Source organism: Pseudophryne corroboree, unplaced genomic scaffold (genome assembly GCF_028390025.1).
Source record: "Pseudophryne corroboree isolate aPseCor3 unplaced genomic scaffold, aPseCor3.hap2 scaffold_129, whole genome shotgun sequence".
In the NCBI taxonomy this organism is placed as follows: Eukaryota; Metazoa; Chordata; class Amphibia; order Anura; family Myobatrachidae; genus Pseudophryne; species Pseudophryne corroboree.
Genome location: NW_026967915.1, coordinates 354242 through 368473, shown reverse-complemented (window position 1 = coordinate 368473; position 14232 = coordinate 354242). Strand labels below are relative to the sequence as shown.

At 34.9% G+C, this 14232-nt stretch overlaps 11 non-coding genes across 11 annotated transcripts; all 11 read left to right on the top strand.

The window, feature by feature from the left end:
- The first annotated feature begins 882 nt into the window (after positions 1–882).
- TRNAR-CCU (transfer RNA arginine (anticodon CCU)) lies at positions 883–955 on the top strand. Its single transcript has one exon. It is a non-coding gene; the product is annotated as a tRNA-Arg (tRNA).
- Positions 956–2816: 1861 nt separating this feature from the next.
- TRNAR-CCU (transfer RNA arginine (anticodon CCU)) lies at positions 2817–2889 on the top strand. Its single transcript has one exon. It is a non-coding gene; the product is annotated as a tRNA-Arg (tRNA).
- An 866-nt stretch (positions 2890–3755) lies between these two features.
- Positions 3756–3828, top strand: TRNAR-CCU (transfer RNA arginine (anticodon CCU)). The gene has a single exon. It is a non-coding gene; the product is annotated as a tRNA-Arg (tRNA).
- A 910-nt stretch (positions 3829–4738) lies between these two features.
- TRNAR-CCU (transfer RNA arginine (anticodon CCU)) lies at positions 4739–4811 on the top strand. The gene has a single exon. It is a non-coding gene; the product is annotated as a tRNA-Arg (tRNA).
- Positions 4812–5710: 899 nt separating this feature from the next.
- Positions 5711–5783, top strand: TRNAR-CCU (transfer RNA arginine (anticodon CCU)). The gene has a single exon. It is a non-coding gene; the product is annotated as a tRNA-Arg (tRNA).
- A 934-nt stretch (positions 5784–6717) lies between these two features.
- On the top strand, positions 6718–6790 carry TRNAR-CCU (transfer RNA arginine (anticodon CCU)). Its single transcript has one exon. It is a non-coding gene; the product is annotated as a tRNA-Arg (tRNA).
- An 878-nt stretch (positions 6791–7668) lies between these two features.
- Positions 7669–7741, top strand: TRNAR-CCU (transfer RNA arginine (anticodon CCU)). Its single transcript has one exon. It is a non-coding gene; the product is annotated as a tRNA-Arg (tRNA).
- Positions 7742–8667: 926 nt separating this feature from the next.
- Positions 8668–8740, top strand: TRNAR-CCU (transfer RNA arginine (anticodon CCU)). Its single transcript has one exon. It is a non-coding gene; the product is annotated as a tRNA-Arg (tRNA).
- A 1946-nt stretch (positions 8741–10686) lies between these two features.
- Positions 10687–10759, top strand: TRNAR-CCU (transfer RNA arginine (anticodon CCU)). The gene has a single exon. It is a non-coding gene; the product is annotated as a tRNA-Arg (tRNA).
- Positions 10760–11629: 870 nt separating this feature from the next.
- Positions 11630–11702, top strand: TRNAR-CCU (transfer RNA arginine (anticodon CCU)). Its single transcript has one exon. It is a non-coding gene; the product is annotated as a tRNA-Arg (tRNA).
- Positions 11703–13555: 1853 nt separating this feature from the next.
- On the top strand, positions 13556–13628 carry TRNAR-CCU (transfer RNA arginine (anticodon CCU)). Its single transcript has one exon. It is a non-coding gene; the product is annotated as a tRNA-Arg (tRNA).
- The last annotated feature ends 604 nt before the right edge of the window (positions 13629–14232 follow it).

The window sequence follows — 14232 nt, the reverse complement described above, 5'->3', positions numbered from 1 at the left end:
CTGTGTCGTCACTAGAGTTGATATTTTATCCTTGCTTCAACTGTACAACAGTCTTGTAGTGTTTAGATTGCAAAAACATGACCACAGAAGCTAAAAATGACATTTATTATAACATTGTTGTGGTTTTTTTGTTTACTTTTCTATCACTGTGGAAAGCTTATTCAAGTGCCATCTGGCATGCATGATCCTTTGTTGCTCATCATTCATCACCAAAAATGATTTTCTTTTTAAATTCTTATGACTGTACTGATTGTATTGAATCAAATCCACATCTAGCATAACTGTGTTATGCTGCACAGTGCTCCAGTGGTGCAATTGGACAGCGCGTGGTACTTATAAGACAGTATCTGTTGAGCAATGTCAAGGTTGTGAATTCAAGTCTCACCTGAAGCAGTTTTGTTTACAGTTTTTTTCCTTTTTCTTATGTCATTAGTCATTGATTATAATCTTCTACCTTAATATTTAATATGATATTACAAAGGATGGAAGAAAGAAAGAAAGAAAGAAAGAAAGAAAGAAAGAAAGAAAGAAAGAAAGAAAGAAAGAAAGAAAGAAAGAAAGAAAGAAAGAAAAAACACAAATATGATTGTAAATTTAAGTTGTCAGCACACATCTGCTTTGGTTCAAATGCACTGCATATCTTCCTTCAGTCAGCCAACAAAACAGCAATTGAAAAGATTAACACACTGTTGGTAAAGCAGTTGCATCAAATAGTTTTTTTGCAATAGAGCATGATAATCCATACTGACAGCTCTGGATAGTACCAGCACATTTCTTGCTGGACTTGGTAATGCAAAGAACACAGTAAACAGCTTCACTTTTTCTCAAAAATAAATAATTGACTATTAAAAACATATCAGTCTTGAATGAGAAAGTCAGTAAGCCCCAGTGGCCTAATGGATAAGGCACTGGCCTCCTAAGCCAGGGATTGTGGGTTCAAGTACCATCTGGGGTGGAACTCATTAAAGCAGCTGTGTCGTCACTAGAGTTGATACTTTATCCTTGCTTCAACTGTACAACAGTCTTGTAGAGTTTAGATTGCTAAAACATGACCACAGAAGCTAAAAATGACTTTTATTATAACATTGTTGTGGGTTTTTTGTTTACTTTTCTGTCACTGTGAAAAGCTAATTCAAGTGCCATCTGGCATGCATGATCCTTTGTTGCTCATCCTTCATCACCAAAAATGATTTTCTTTTTAAATTCTTATGACTGTACTGATTGTATTGAATAAAATCCACATCTAGCATAACTGTTTTATGCTGCACAGTGCTCCAGTGGTGCAATTGGACAGCGCGTGGTACTTATAAGACAGTATCTGTTGAGCAATGTCAAGGTTGTGAATTCAAGTCTCACCTGAAGCAGTTTTGTTTACAGTTTTTTTCCTTTTTCTTATGTCATTAGTCATTGATTATAATCTTCTACCTTAATATTTAATATGATATTACAAAGGATGGAAGAAAGAAAGAAAGAAAGAAAGAAAGAAAGAAAGAAAGAAAGAAAGAAAGAAAGAAAGAAAGAAAGAAAGAAAGAAAGAAAGAAAGAAAGAAAAAACACAAATATGATTGTAAATTTAAGTTGTCAGCACACATCTGCTTTGGTTCAAATGCACTGCATATCTTCCTTCAGTCAGCCAACAAAACAGCAATTGAAAAGATTAACACACTGTTGGTAAAGCAGTTGCATCAAATAGATTTTTTGCAATATAGCATGATAATCCATACTGACAGCTCTGGATAGTACCAGCACATTTCTTGCTGGACTTGGTAATGCAAAGAACACAGTAAACAGCTTCACTTTTTCTCAAAAATAAATAATTGACTATTAAAAACATATCAGTCTTGAATGAGAAAATCAGTAAGCCCCAGTGGCTTAATGGATAAGGCACTGGCCTCCTAAGCCAGGGATTGTGGGTTCAAGTACCATCTGGGGTGGAACTCATTAAAGCAGCTGTGTCGTCACTAGAGTTGATACTTTATCCTTGCTTCAACTGTACAACAGTCTTGTAGAGTTTAGATTGCTAAAACATGACCACAGAAGCTAAAAATGACATTTATTATAACATTGTTGTGGGTTTTTTGTTTACTTTTCTATCACTGTGAAAAGCTAATTCAAGTGCCATCTGGCATGCATGATCCTTTGTTGCTCATCCTTCATCACCAAAAATGATTTTCTTTTTAAATTCTTATGACTGTACTGATTGTATTGAATAAAATCCACATCTAGCATAACTGTTTTATGCTGCACAGTGCTCCAGTGGTGCAATTGGACAGCGCGTGGTACTTATAAGACAGTATCTGTTGAGCAATGTCAAGGTTGTGAATTCAAGTCTCACCTGAAGCAGTTTTGTTTACAGTTTTTTTCCTTTTTCTTATGTCATTAGTCATTGATTATAATCTTCTACCTTAATATTTAATATGATATTACAAAGGATGGAAGAAAGAAAGAAAGAAAGAAAGAAAGAAAGAAAGAAAGAAAGAAAGAAAGAAAGAAAGAAAGAAAGAAAAAACACAAATATGATTGTGAATTTAAGTTGTCAGCACACATCTGCTTTGGTTCAAATGCACAGCATATCTTCCTTCAGTGAGCCAACAAAACAGCAATTGAAAAGATTAACACACTGTTGGTAAAGCAGTTGCATCAAATAGATTTTTTGCAATATAGCATGATAATCCATACTGACAGCTCTGGATAGTACCAGCACATTTCTTGCTGGACTTGGTAATGCAAAGAACACAGTAAACAGCTTCACTTTTTCTCAAAAATAAATAATTGACTATTAAAAACCTATCAGTCTTGAATGAGAAAGTCAGTAAGCCCCAGTGGCCTAATGGCTAAGGCACTGGCCTCCTACGCCAGGGATTGTGGGTTCAAGTCCCATCTGGGGTGGAACTCATTAAAGCAGCTGTGTCGTCACTAGAGTTGATATTTTATCCTTGTTTCAACTGTACAACAGTCTTGTAGTGTTTAGATTGCAAAAACATGACCACAGAAGCTAAAAATGACATTTATTATAACATTGTTGTGGTTTTTTTGTTTACTTTTCTATCACTGTGGAAAGCTTATTCAAGTGCCATCTGGCATGCATGATCCTTTGTTGCTCATCATTCATCACCAAAAATGATTTTCTTTTTAAATTCTTATGACTGTACTGATTGTATTGAATCAAATCCACATCTAGCATAACTGTTTTATGCTGCACAGTGCTCCAGTGGTGCAATTGGACAGCGCGTGGTACTTATAAGACAGTATCTGTTGAGCAATGTCAAGGTTGTGAATTCAAGTCTCACCTGAAGCAGTTTTGTTTACAGTTTTTTTCCTTTTTCTTATGTCATTAGTCATTGATTATAATCTTCTACCTTAATATTTAATATGATATTACAAAGGATGGAAGAAAGAAAGAAAGAAAGAAAGAAAGAAAGAAAGAAAGACAGAAAGAAAGAAAAAACACAAATATGATTGTAAATTTAAGTTGTCAGCACACATCTGCTTTGGTTCAAATGCACTGCATATCTTCCTTCAGTCAGCCAACAAAACAGCAATTGAAAAGATTAACACACTGTTGGTAAAGCAGTTGCATCAAATAGATTTTTTGCAATAGAGCATGATAATCCATACTAACAGCTCTGGATAGTACCAGCACATTTCTTGCTGGACTTGGTAATGCAAAGAACACAGTAAACAGCTTCACTTTTTCTCAAAAATAAATAATTGACTATTAAAAACCTATCAGTCTTGATTCAGAAAGTCAGTAAGCCCCAGTGGCCTAATGGATAAGGCACTGGCCTCCTAAGCCAGGGATTGTGGGTTCAAGTCCCATCTGGGGTGGAACTCATTAAAGCAGCTGTGTCGTCACTAGAGTTGATACTTTATCCTTGCTTCAACTGTACAACAGTCTTGTAGTGTTTAGATTGCAAAAACATGACCACAGAAGCTAAAAATGACATTTATTATAACATTGTTGTGGGTTTTTTGTTTACTTTTCAATCACTGTGAAAAGCTTATTCAAGTGCCATCTGGCATGCATGATCCTTTGTTGCTCATCATTCATCACCAAAAATGATTTTCTTTTTAAATTCTTATGACTGTACTGATTGTATTGAATAAAATCCACATCTAGCATAACTGTTTTATGCTGCACAGTGCTCCAGTGGTGCAATTGGACAGCGTGTGGTACTTATAATACAGTATCTGTTGAGCAATGTCAAGGTTGTGAATTCAAGTCTCACCTGAAGCAGTTTTGTTTACAGTTTTTTTCCTTTTTCTTATGTCATTAGTCATTGATTATAATCTTCTACCTTAATATTTAATATGATATTACAAAGGATGGGAGAAAGAAAGAAAGAGAGAAAGAGAGAAAGAAAGAAAGAAAGAAAGAAAGAAAGAAAGAAAGAAAGAAAGAAAGAAAGAAAGAAAGAAAGAAAGAAAAAACACAAACATGATTGTGAATTTAAGTTGTCAGCACACATCTGCTTTGGTTCAAATGCACTGCATATCTTCCTTCAGTCAGCCAACAAAACAGCAATTGACAAGATTAACACACTGTTGGTAAAGCAGTTGCATCAAATAGTTTTTTTGCAATAGAGCATGATAATCCATACTGACAGCTCTGGATAGTACCAGCACATTTCTTGCTGGACTTGGTAATGCAAAGAACACAGTAAACAGCTTCACTTTTTCTCAAAAATAAATAATTGACTATTAAAAACATATCAGTCTTGAATGAGAAAGTCAGTAAGCCCCAGTGGCCTAATGGATAAAGCACTGGCCTCCTAAGCCAGGGATTGTGGGTTCAAGTCCCATCTGGGGTGGAACTCATTAAAGCAGCTGTGTTGTCACTAGAGTTGATACTTTATCCTTGCTTCAACTGTACAACAGTTTTGTAGTGTTTAGATTGCAAAAACATTACCACAGAAGCTAAAAATGACATTTATTTTAACATTGTTGTGGGTTTTTTGTTTACTTTTCTATCACTGTGAAAAGCTTATTCAAGTGCCATCTGGCATGCATGATCCTTTGTTGCTCATCATTCATCACCAAAAATGATTTTCTTTTTAAATTCTTATGACTGTACTGATTGTATTGAATAAAATCCACATCTAGCATAACTGTTTTATGCTGCACAGTGCTCCAGTGGTGCAATTGGACAGCGCGTGGTACTTATAAGACAGTATCTGTTGAGCAATGTCAAGGTTGTGAATTCAAGTCTCACCTGAAGCAGTTTTGTTTACAGTTTTTTTTCCTTTTTCTTATGTCATTAGTCATTGATTATAATCTTCTACCTTAATATTTAATATGATATTACAAAGGATGAAAGAAAGAAAGAAAGAAAGAAAGAAAGAAAGAAAGAAAGAAAGAAAGAAAGAAAGAAAGAAAGAAAGAAAGAAAGAAAGAAAGAAAAAACACAAATATGATTGTGAATTTAAGTTGTCAGCACACATCTGCTTTGGTTCAAATGCACTGCATATCTTCCTTCAGTGAGCCAACAAAACAGCAATTGAAAAGATTAACACACTGTTGGTAAAGCAGTTGCATCAAATAGATTTTTTGCAATATAGCATGATAATCCATACTGACAGCTCTGGATAGTACCAGCACATTTCTTGCTGGACTTGGTAATGCAAAGAACACAGTAAACAGCTTCACTTTTTCTCAAAAATAAATAATTGACTATTAAAAACCTATCAGTCTTGAATGAGAAAGTCAGTAAGCCCCAGTGGCCTAATGGATAAGGCACTGGCCTCCTAAGCCAGGGATTGTGGGTTCAAGTCCCATCTGGTGTGGAACTCATTAAAGCAGCTGTGTCGTCACTAGAGTTGATATTTTATCCTTGCTTAAACTGTACAACAGTCTTGTAGTGTTTAGATTGCAAAAACATGACCACAGAAGCTAAAAATGACATTTATTATAACAATGTTGTGGGTTTTTTGTTTACTTTTCTATCACTGTGGAAAGCTTATTCAAGTGCCATCTGGCATGCATGATCCTTTGTTGCTCATCATTCATCACCAAAAATGATTTTCTTTTTAAATTCTTATGACTGTACTGATTGTATTGAATCAAATCCACATCTAGCATAACTGTGTTATGCTGCACAGTGCTCCAGTGGTGCAATTGGACAGCGCGTGGTACTTATAAGACAGTATCTGTTGAGCAATGTCAAGGTTGTGAATTCAAGTCTCACCTGAAGCAGTTTTGTTTACAGTTTTTTCCTTTTTCTTATGTCATTAGTCATTGATTATAATCTTCTACCTTAATATTTAATATGATATTACAAAGGATGGAAGAAAGAAAGAAAGAAAGAAAGAAAGAAAGAAAGAAAGAAAGAGAGAAAGAAAAAAAAGAAAGAAAGAAAGAAAGAAAGAAAGAAAGAAAGAAAGAAAGAAAGAAAGAAAGAAAGTAAGAAAGAACACAAATATGATTGTGAATTTAAGTTGTCAGCACACATCTGCTTTGGTTCAAATGCACTGCATATCTTCCTTCAGTCAGCCAACAAAACAGCAATTGAAAAGATTAACACACTGTTGGTAAAGCAGTTGCATCAAATAGATTTTTTGCAATATAGCATGATAATCCATACTGACAGCTCTGGATAGTACCAGCACATTTCTTGCTGGACTTGGTAATGCAAAGAACACAGTAAACAGCTTCACTTTTTCTCAAAAATAAATAATTGACTATTAAAAACCTATCAGTCTTGAATGAGAAAGTCAGTAAGCCCCAGTGGCCTAATGGCTAAGGCACTGGCCTCCTACGCCAGGGATTGTGGGTTCAAGTCCCATCTGGGGTGGAACTCATTAAAGCAGCTGTGTCGTCACTAGAGTTGATATTTTATCCTTGTTTCAACTGTACAACAGTCTTGTAGTGTTTAGATTGCAAAAACATGACCACAGAAGCTAAAAATGACATTTATTATAACATTGTTGTGGTTTTTTTGTTTACTTTTCTATCACTGTGGAAAGCTTATTCAAGTGCCATCTGGCATGCATGATCCTTTGTTGCTCATCATTCATCACCAAAAATGATTTTCTTTTTAAATTCTTATGACTGTACTGATTGTATTGAATCAAATCCACATCTAGCATAACTGTTTTATGCTGCACAGTGCTCCAGTGGTGCAATTGGACAGCGCGTGGTACTTATAAGACAGTATCTGTTGAGCAATGTCAAGGTTGTGAATTCAAGTCTCACCTGAAGCAGTTTTGTTTACAGTTTTTTTCCTTTTTCTTATGTCATTAGTCATTGATTATAATCTTCTACCTTAATATTTAATATGATATTACAAAGGATGGAAGAAAGAAAGAAAGAAAGAAAGAAAGAAAGAAAGAAAGAAAGAAAGAAAGAAAGAAAGAAAGAAAAAACACAAATATGATTGTAAATTTAAGTTGTCAGCACACATCTGCTTTGGTTCAAATGCACTGCATATCTTCCTTCAGTCAGCCAACAAAACAGCAATTGAAAAGATTAACACACTGTTGGTAAAGCAGTTGCATCAAATAGTTTTTTTGCAATAGAGCATGATAATCCATACTAACAGCTCTGGATAGTACCAGCACATTTCTTGCTGGACTTGGTAATGCAAAGAACACAGTAAACAGCTTCACTTTTTCTCAAAAATAAATAATTGACTATTAAAAACCTATCAGTCTTGATTCAGAAAGTCAGTAAGCCCCAGTGGCCTAATGGATAAGGCACTGGCCTCCTAAGCCAGGGATTGTGGGTTCAAGTCCCATCTGGGGTGGAACTCATTAAAGCAGCTGTGTCGTCACTAGAGTTGATACTTTATCCTTGCTTCAACTGGACAACAGTCTTGTAGTGTTTAGATTGCAAAAACATGACCACAGAAGCTAAAAATGACATTTATTATAACATTGTTGTGGGTTTTTTGTTTACTTTTCAATCACTGTGAAAAGCTTATTCAAGTGCCATCTGGCATGCATGATCCTTTGTTGCTCATCATTCATCACCAAAAATGATTTTCTTTTTAAATTCTTATGACTGTACTGATTGTATTGAATAAAATCCACATCTAGCATAACTGTTTTATGCTGCACAGTGCTCCAGTGGTGCAATTGGACAGCGTGTGGTACTTATAATACAGTATCTGTTGAGCAATGTCAAGGTTGTGAATTCAAGTCTCACCTGAAGCAGTTTTGTTTACAGTTTTTTTCCTTTTTCTTATGTCATTAGTCATTGATTATAATCTTCTACCTTAATATTTAATATGATATTACAAAGGATGGGAGAAAGAAAGAAAGAGAGAAAGAAAGAAAGAAAGAAAGAAAGAAAGAAAGAAAGAAAGAAAGAAAGAAAGAAAGAAAGAAAGAAAGAAAGAAAGAAAGAAAGAAAGAAAGAAAAAACACAAACATGATTGTGAATTTAAGTTGTCAGCACACATCTGCTTTGGTTCAAATGCACTGCATATCTTCCTTCAGTCAGCCAACAAAACAGCAATTGACAAGATTAACACACTGTTGGTAAAGCAGTTGCATCAAATAGTTTTTTTGCAATAGAGCATGATAATCCATACTGACAGCTCTGGATAGTACCAGCACATTTCTTGCTGGACTTGGTAATGCAAAGAACACAGTAAACAGCTTCACTTTTTCTCAAAAATAAATAATTGACTATTAAAAACATATCAGTCTTGAATGAGAAAGTCAGTAAGCCCCAGTGGCCTAATGGATAAAGCACTGGCCTCCTAAGCCAGGGATTGTGGGTTCAAGTCCCATCTGGGGTGGAACTCATTAAAGCAGCTGTGTCGTCACTAGAGTTGATACTTTATCCTTGCTTCAACTGTACAACAGTCTTGTAGTGTTTAGATTGCAAAAACATTACCACAGAAGCTAAAAATGACATTTATTTTAACATTGTTGTGGGTTTTTTGTTTACTTTTCTATCACTGTGAAAAGCTTATTCAAGTGCCATCTGGCATGCATGATCCTTTGTTGCTCATCATTCATCACCAAAAATGATTTTCTTTTTAAATTCTTATGACTGTACTGATTGTATTGAATAAAATCCACATCTAGCATAACTGTTTTATGCTGCACAGTGCTCCAGTGGTGCAATTGGACAGCGCGTGGTACTTATAAGACAGTATCTGTTGAGCAATGTCAAGGTTGTGAATTCAAGTCTCACCTGAAGCAGTTTTGTTTACAGTTTTTTTTCCTTTTTCTTATGTCATTAGTCATTGATTATAATCTTCTACCTTAATATTTAATATGATATTTCAAAGGATGAAAGAAAGAAAGAAAGAAAGAAAGAAAGAAAGAAAGAAAGAAAGAAAGAAAGAAAAAAGAAAGAAAAAACACAAATATGATTGTGAATTTAAGTTGTCAGCACACATCTGCTTTGGTTCAAATGCACTGCATATCTTCCTTCAGTGAGCCAACAAAACAGCAATTGAAAAGATTAACACACTGTTGGTAAAGCAGTTGCATCAAATAGATTTTTTGCAATATAGCATGATAATCCATACTGACAGCTCTGGATAGTACCAGCACATTTCTTGCTGGACTTGGTAATGCAAAGAACACAGTAAACAGCTTCACTTTTTCTCAAAAATAAATAATTGACTATTAAAAACCTATCAGTATTGAATGAGAAAGTCAGTAAGCCCCAGTGGCCTAATGGATAAGGCACTGGCCTCCTAAGCCAAGGATTGTGGGTTCAAGTCCCATCTGGTGTGGAACTCATTAAAGCAGCTGTGTCGTCACTAGAGTTGATATTTTATCCTTGCTTCAACTGTACAACAGTCTTGTAGTGTTTAGATTGCAAAAACATGACCACAGAAGCTAAAAATGACATTTATTATAACAATGTTGTGGGTTTTTTGTTTACTTTTCTATCACTGTGGAAAGCTTATTCAAGTGCCATCTGGCATGCATGATCCTTTGTTGCTCATCATTCATCACCAAAAATGATTTTCTTTTTAAATTCTTATGACTGTACTGATTGTATTGAATCAAATCCACATCTAGCATAACTGTGTTATGCTGCACAGTGCTCCAGTGGTGCAATTGGACAGCGCGTGGTACTTATAAGACAGTATCTGTTGAGCAATGTCAAGGTTGTGAATTCAAGTCTCACCTGAAGCAGTTTTGTTTACAGTTTTTTTCCTTTTTCTTATGTCATTAGTCATTGATTATAATCTTCTACCTTAATATTTAATATGATATTACAAAGGATGGAAGAAAGAAAGAAAGAAAGAAAGAAAGAAAGAAAGAAAGAAAGAAAGAAAGAAAGAGAGAAAGAAAAAAAAGAAAGAAAGAAAGAAAGAAAGAAAGAAAGAAAGAAAGAAAGAAAGAAAGATAGAAAGAAAGAAAGAAAGAAAGAAAGAAAGAAAGAAAGAAAGAAAGAAAGAAAGAAAGAAAGAACACAAATATGATTGTGAATTTAAGTTGTCAGCACACATCTGCTTTGGTTCAAATGCACTGCATATCTTCCTTCAGTCAGCCAACAAAACAGCAATTGAAAAGATTAACACACTGTTGGTAAAGCAGTTGCATCAAATAGATTTTTTGCAATATAGCATGATAATCCATACTGACAGCTCTGGATAGTACCAGCACATTTCTTGCTGGACTTGGTAATGCAAAGAACACAGTAAACAGCTTCACTTTTTCTCAAAAATAAATAATTGACTATTAAAAACCTATCAGTCTTGAATGAGAAAGTCAGTAAGCCCCAGTGGCCTAATGGCTAAGGCACTGACCTCCTAAGCCAGGGATTGTGGGTTCAAGTCCCATCTGGGGTGGAACTCATTAAAGCAGCTGTGTCGTCACTAGAGTTGATATTTTATCCTTGTTTCAACTGTACAACAGTCTTGTAGTGTTTAGATTGCAAAAACATGACCACAGAAGCTAAAAATGACATTTATTATAACATTGTTGTGGTTTTTTTGTTTACTTTTCTATTACTGTGGAAAGCTTATTCAAGTGCCATCTGGCCTGCATGATCCTTTGTTGCTCATCATTCATCACCAAAAATGATTTTCTTTTTAAATTCTTATGACTGTACTGATTGTATTGAATAAAATCCACATCTAGCATAACTGTTTTATGCTGCACAGTGCTCCAGTGGTGCAATTGGACAGCGCGTGGTACTTATAAGACATTATCTGTTGAGCAATGTCAAGGTTGTGAATTCAAGTCTCACCTGAAGCAGTTTTGTTTACAGTTTTTATCCTTTTTCTTATGTCATTAGTCATTGATTATAATCTTCTACCTTAATATTTAATATGATATTACAAAGAATGGAAGAAAGAAAGAAAGAAAGAAAGAAAGAAAGAAAGAAAGAAAGAAAGAAAGAAAGAAAAAACGCAAATATGATTGTGAATTTAAGTTGTCAGCACACATCTGCTTTGGTTCAAATGCACTGCATATCTTCCTTCAGTCAGCCAACAAAACAGCAATTGAAAAGATTAACACACTGTTGGTAAAGCAGTTGCATCAAATAGATTTTTTGCAATATAGCATGATAATCCATACTGACAGCTCTGGATAGTACCAGCACATTTCTTGCTGGACTTGGTAATGCAAAGAACACAGTAAACAGCTTCACTTTTTCTCAAAAATAAATAATTGACTATTAAAAACCTATCAGTCTTAAATGAGAAAGTCAGTAAGCCCCAGTGGCCTAATGGCTAAGGCACTGGCCTCCTAAGCCAGGGATTGTGGGTTCAAGTCCCATCTGGGGTGGAACTCATTAAAGCAGCTGTGTCGTCACTAGAGTTGATATTTTATCCTTGTTTCAACTGTACAACAGTCTTGTAGTGTTTAGATTGCAAAAACATGACCACAGAAGCTAAAAATGACATTTATTATAACATTGTTGTGGTTTTTTTGTTTACTTTTCTATTACTGTGGAAAGCTTATTCAAGTGCCATCTGGCCTGCATGATCCTTTGTTGCTCATCATTCATCACCAAAAATGATTTTCTTTTTAAATTCTTATGACTGTACTGATTGTATTGAATAAAATCCACATCTAGCATAACTGTTTTATGCTGCAAAGTGCTCCAGTGGTGCAATTGGACAGCGCGTGGTACTTATAAGACAGTATCTGTTGAGCAATGTCAAGGTTGTGAATTCAAGTCTCACCTGAAGCAGTTTTGTTTACAGTTTTTTTCCTTTTTCTTATGTCATTAGTCATTGATTATAATCTTCAACCTTAATATTTAATATGATATTACAAAGGATGGAAGAAAGAAAGAAAGAAAGAAAGAAAGAAAGAAAGAAAGAAAGAAAGAAAGAAAGAAAGAAAGAAAGAAAAAACACAAATATGATTGTAAATTTAAGTTGTCAGCACACATCTGCTTTGGTTCAAATGCACTGCATATCTTCCTTCAGTCAGCCAACAAAACAGCAATTGAAAAGATTAACACACTGTTGGTAAAGCAGTTGCATCAAATAGTTTTTTTGCAATAGAGCATGATAATCCATACTGACAGCTCTGGATAGTACCAGCACATTTCTTGCTGGACTTGGTAATGCAAAGAACACAGTAAACAGCTTCACTTTATGTCAAAAATAAATAATTGACTATTAAAAACCTATCAGTCTTGATTGAGAAAGTCAGTAACCCCCAGTGGCCTAATGGATATGGCACTGGCCTCCTAAACCAGGGATTGTGGGTTCAAGTCCCATCTGGGGTGGAACTCATTAAAGCAGCTGTGTCGTCACTAGAGCTGATACTTTGTCCTTGCTACAACAGTCTTGTAGTGTTTAGATTGCAAAAACATGACCACAGAAGCTAAAAATGACATTTATTATAACATTGTTGTGTTTTTTTTGTTTACTTTTCTATCACTGTGGAAAGCTTATTCAAGTGCCATCTGGCATGCATGATCCTTTGTTGCTCATCATTCATCACCAAAAATGATTTTCTTTTTAAATTCTTATGACTGTACTGATTGTATTGAATCAAATCCACATCTAGCATAACTGTTTTATGCTGCACAGTGCTCCAGTGGTGCAATTGGACAGCGCGTGGTACTTATAAGACAGTATCTGTTGAGCAATGTCAAGGTTGTGAATTCAAGTCTCACCTGAAGCAGTTTTGTTTACAGTTTTTTTCCTTTTTCTTATGTCATTAGTCATTGATTATAATCTTCTACCTTAATATTTAATATGATATTACAAAGGATGGAAGAAAGAAAGAAAGAAAGAAAGAAAGAAAGAAAGAAAGAAAGAAAGAAAGAAAGAAAGAAAGAAAGAAAGAAAGAAAGAAAGAAAGAAAGAAAAAACACAAATATGATTGTAAATTTAAGTTGTCAGCACACATCTGCTTTGGTTCAAATGCACTGCATATCTTCCTTCAGTCAGCCAACAAAACAGCAATTGAAAAGATTAACACACTGTTGGTAAAGCAGTTGCATCAAATAGTTTTTTTGCAATAGAGCATGATAATCCATACTGACAGCTCTGGATAGTACCAGCACATTTCTTGCTGGACTTGGTAATGCAAAGAACACAGTAAACAGCTTCACTTTTTCTCAAAAATAAATAATTGACTATTAAAAACCTATCAGTCTTGATTCAGAAAGTCAGTAAGCCCCAGTGGCCTAATGGATAAGGCACTGGCCTCCTAAGCCAGGGATTGTGGGTTCGAGTCCCATCTGGGGTGGAACTCATTAAACCAGCTGTGTTGTCACTAGAGTTGATACTTTATCCTTGCTTCAACTGTACAACAGTCTTGTAGTGTTTAGATTGCAAAAACATGACCACAGAAGCTAAAAATGACATTTATTATAACATTGTTGTGGGTTTTTTGTTTACTTTTCAATCACTGTGAAAAGCTTATTCAAGTGCCATCTGGCATGCATGATCCTTTGTTGCTCATCATTCATCACCAAAAATGATTTTCTTTTTAAATTCTTATGACTGTACTGATTGTATTGAATAAAATCCACATCTAGCATAACTGTTTTATGCTGCACAGTGCTCCAGTGGTGCAATTGGACAGCGTGTGGTACTTATAATACAGTATCTGTTGAGCAATGTCAAGGTTGTGAATTCAAGTCTCACCTGAAGCAGTTTTGTTTACAGTTTTTTTCCTTTTTCTTATGTCATTAGTCATTGATTATAATCTTCTACCTTAATATTTAATATGATATTACAAAGGATGGGAGAAAGAAAGAAAGAGAGAAAGAAAGAAAGAAAGAAAGAAAGAAAGAAAGAAAGAAAGAAAGAAAGAAAGAAAGAAAGAAAGAAAAAACACAAACATGATT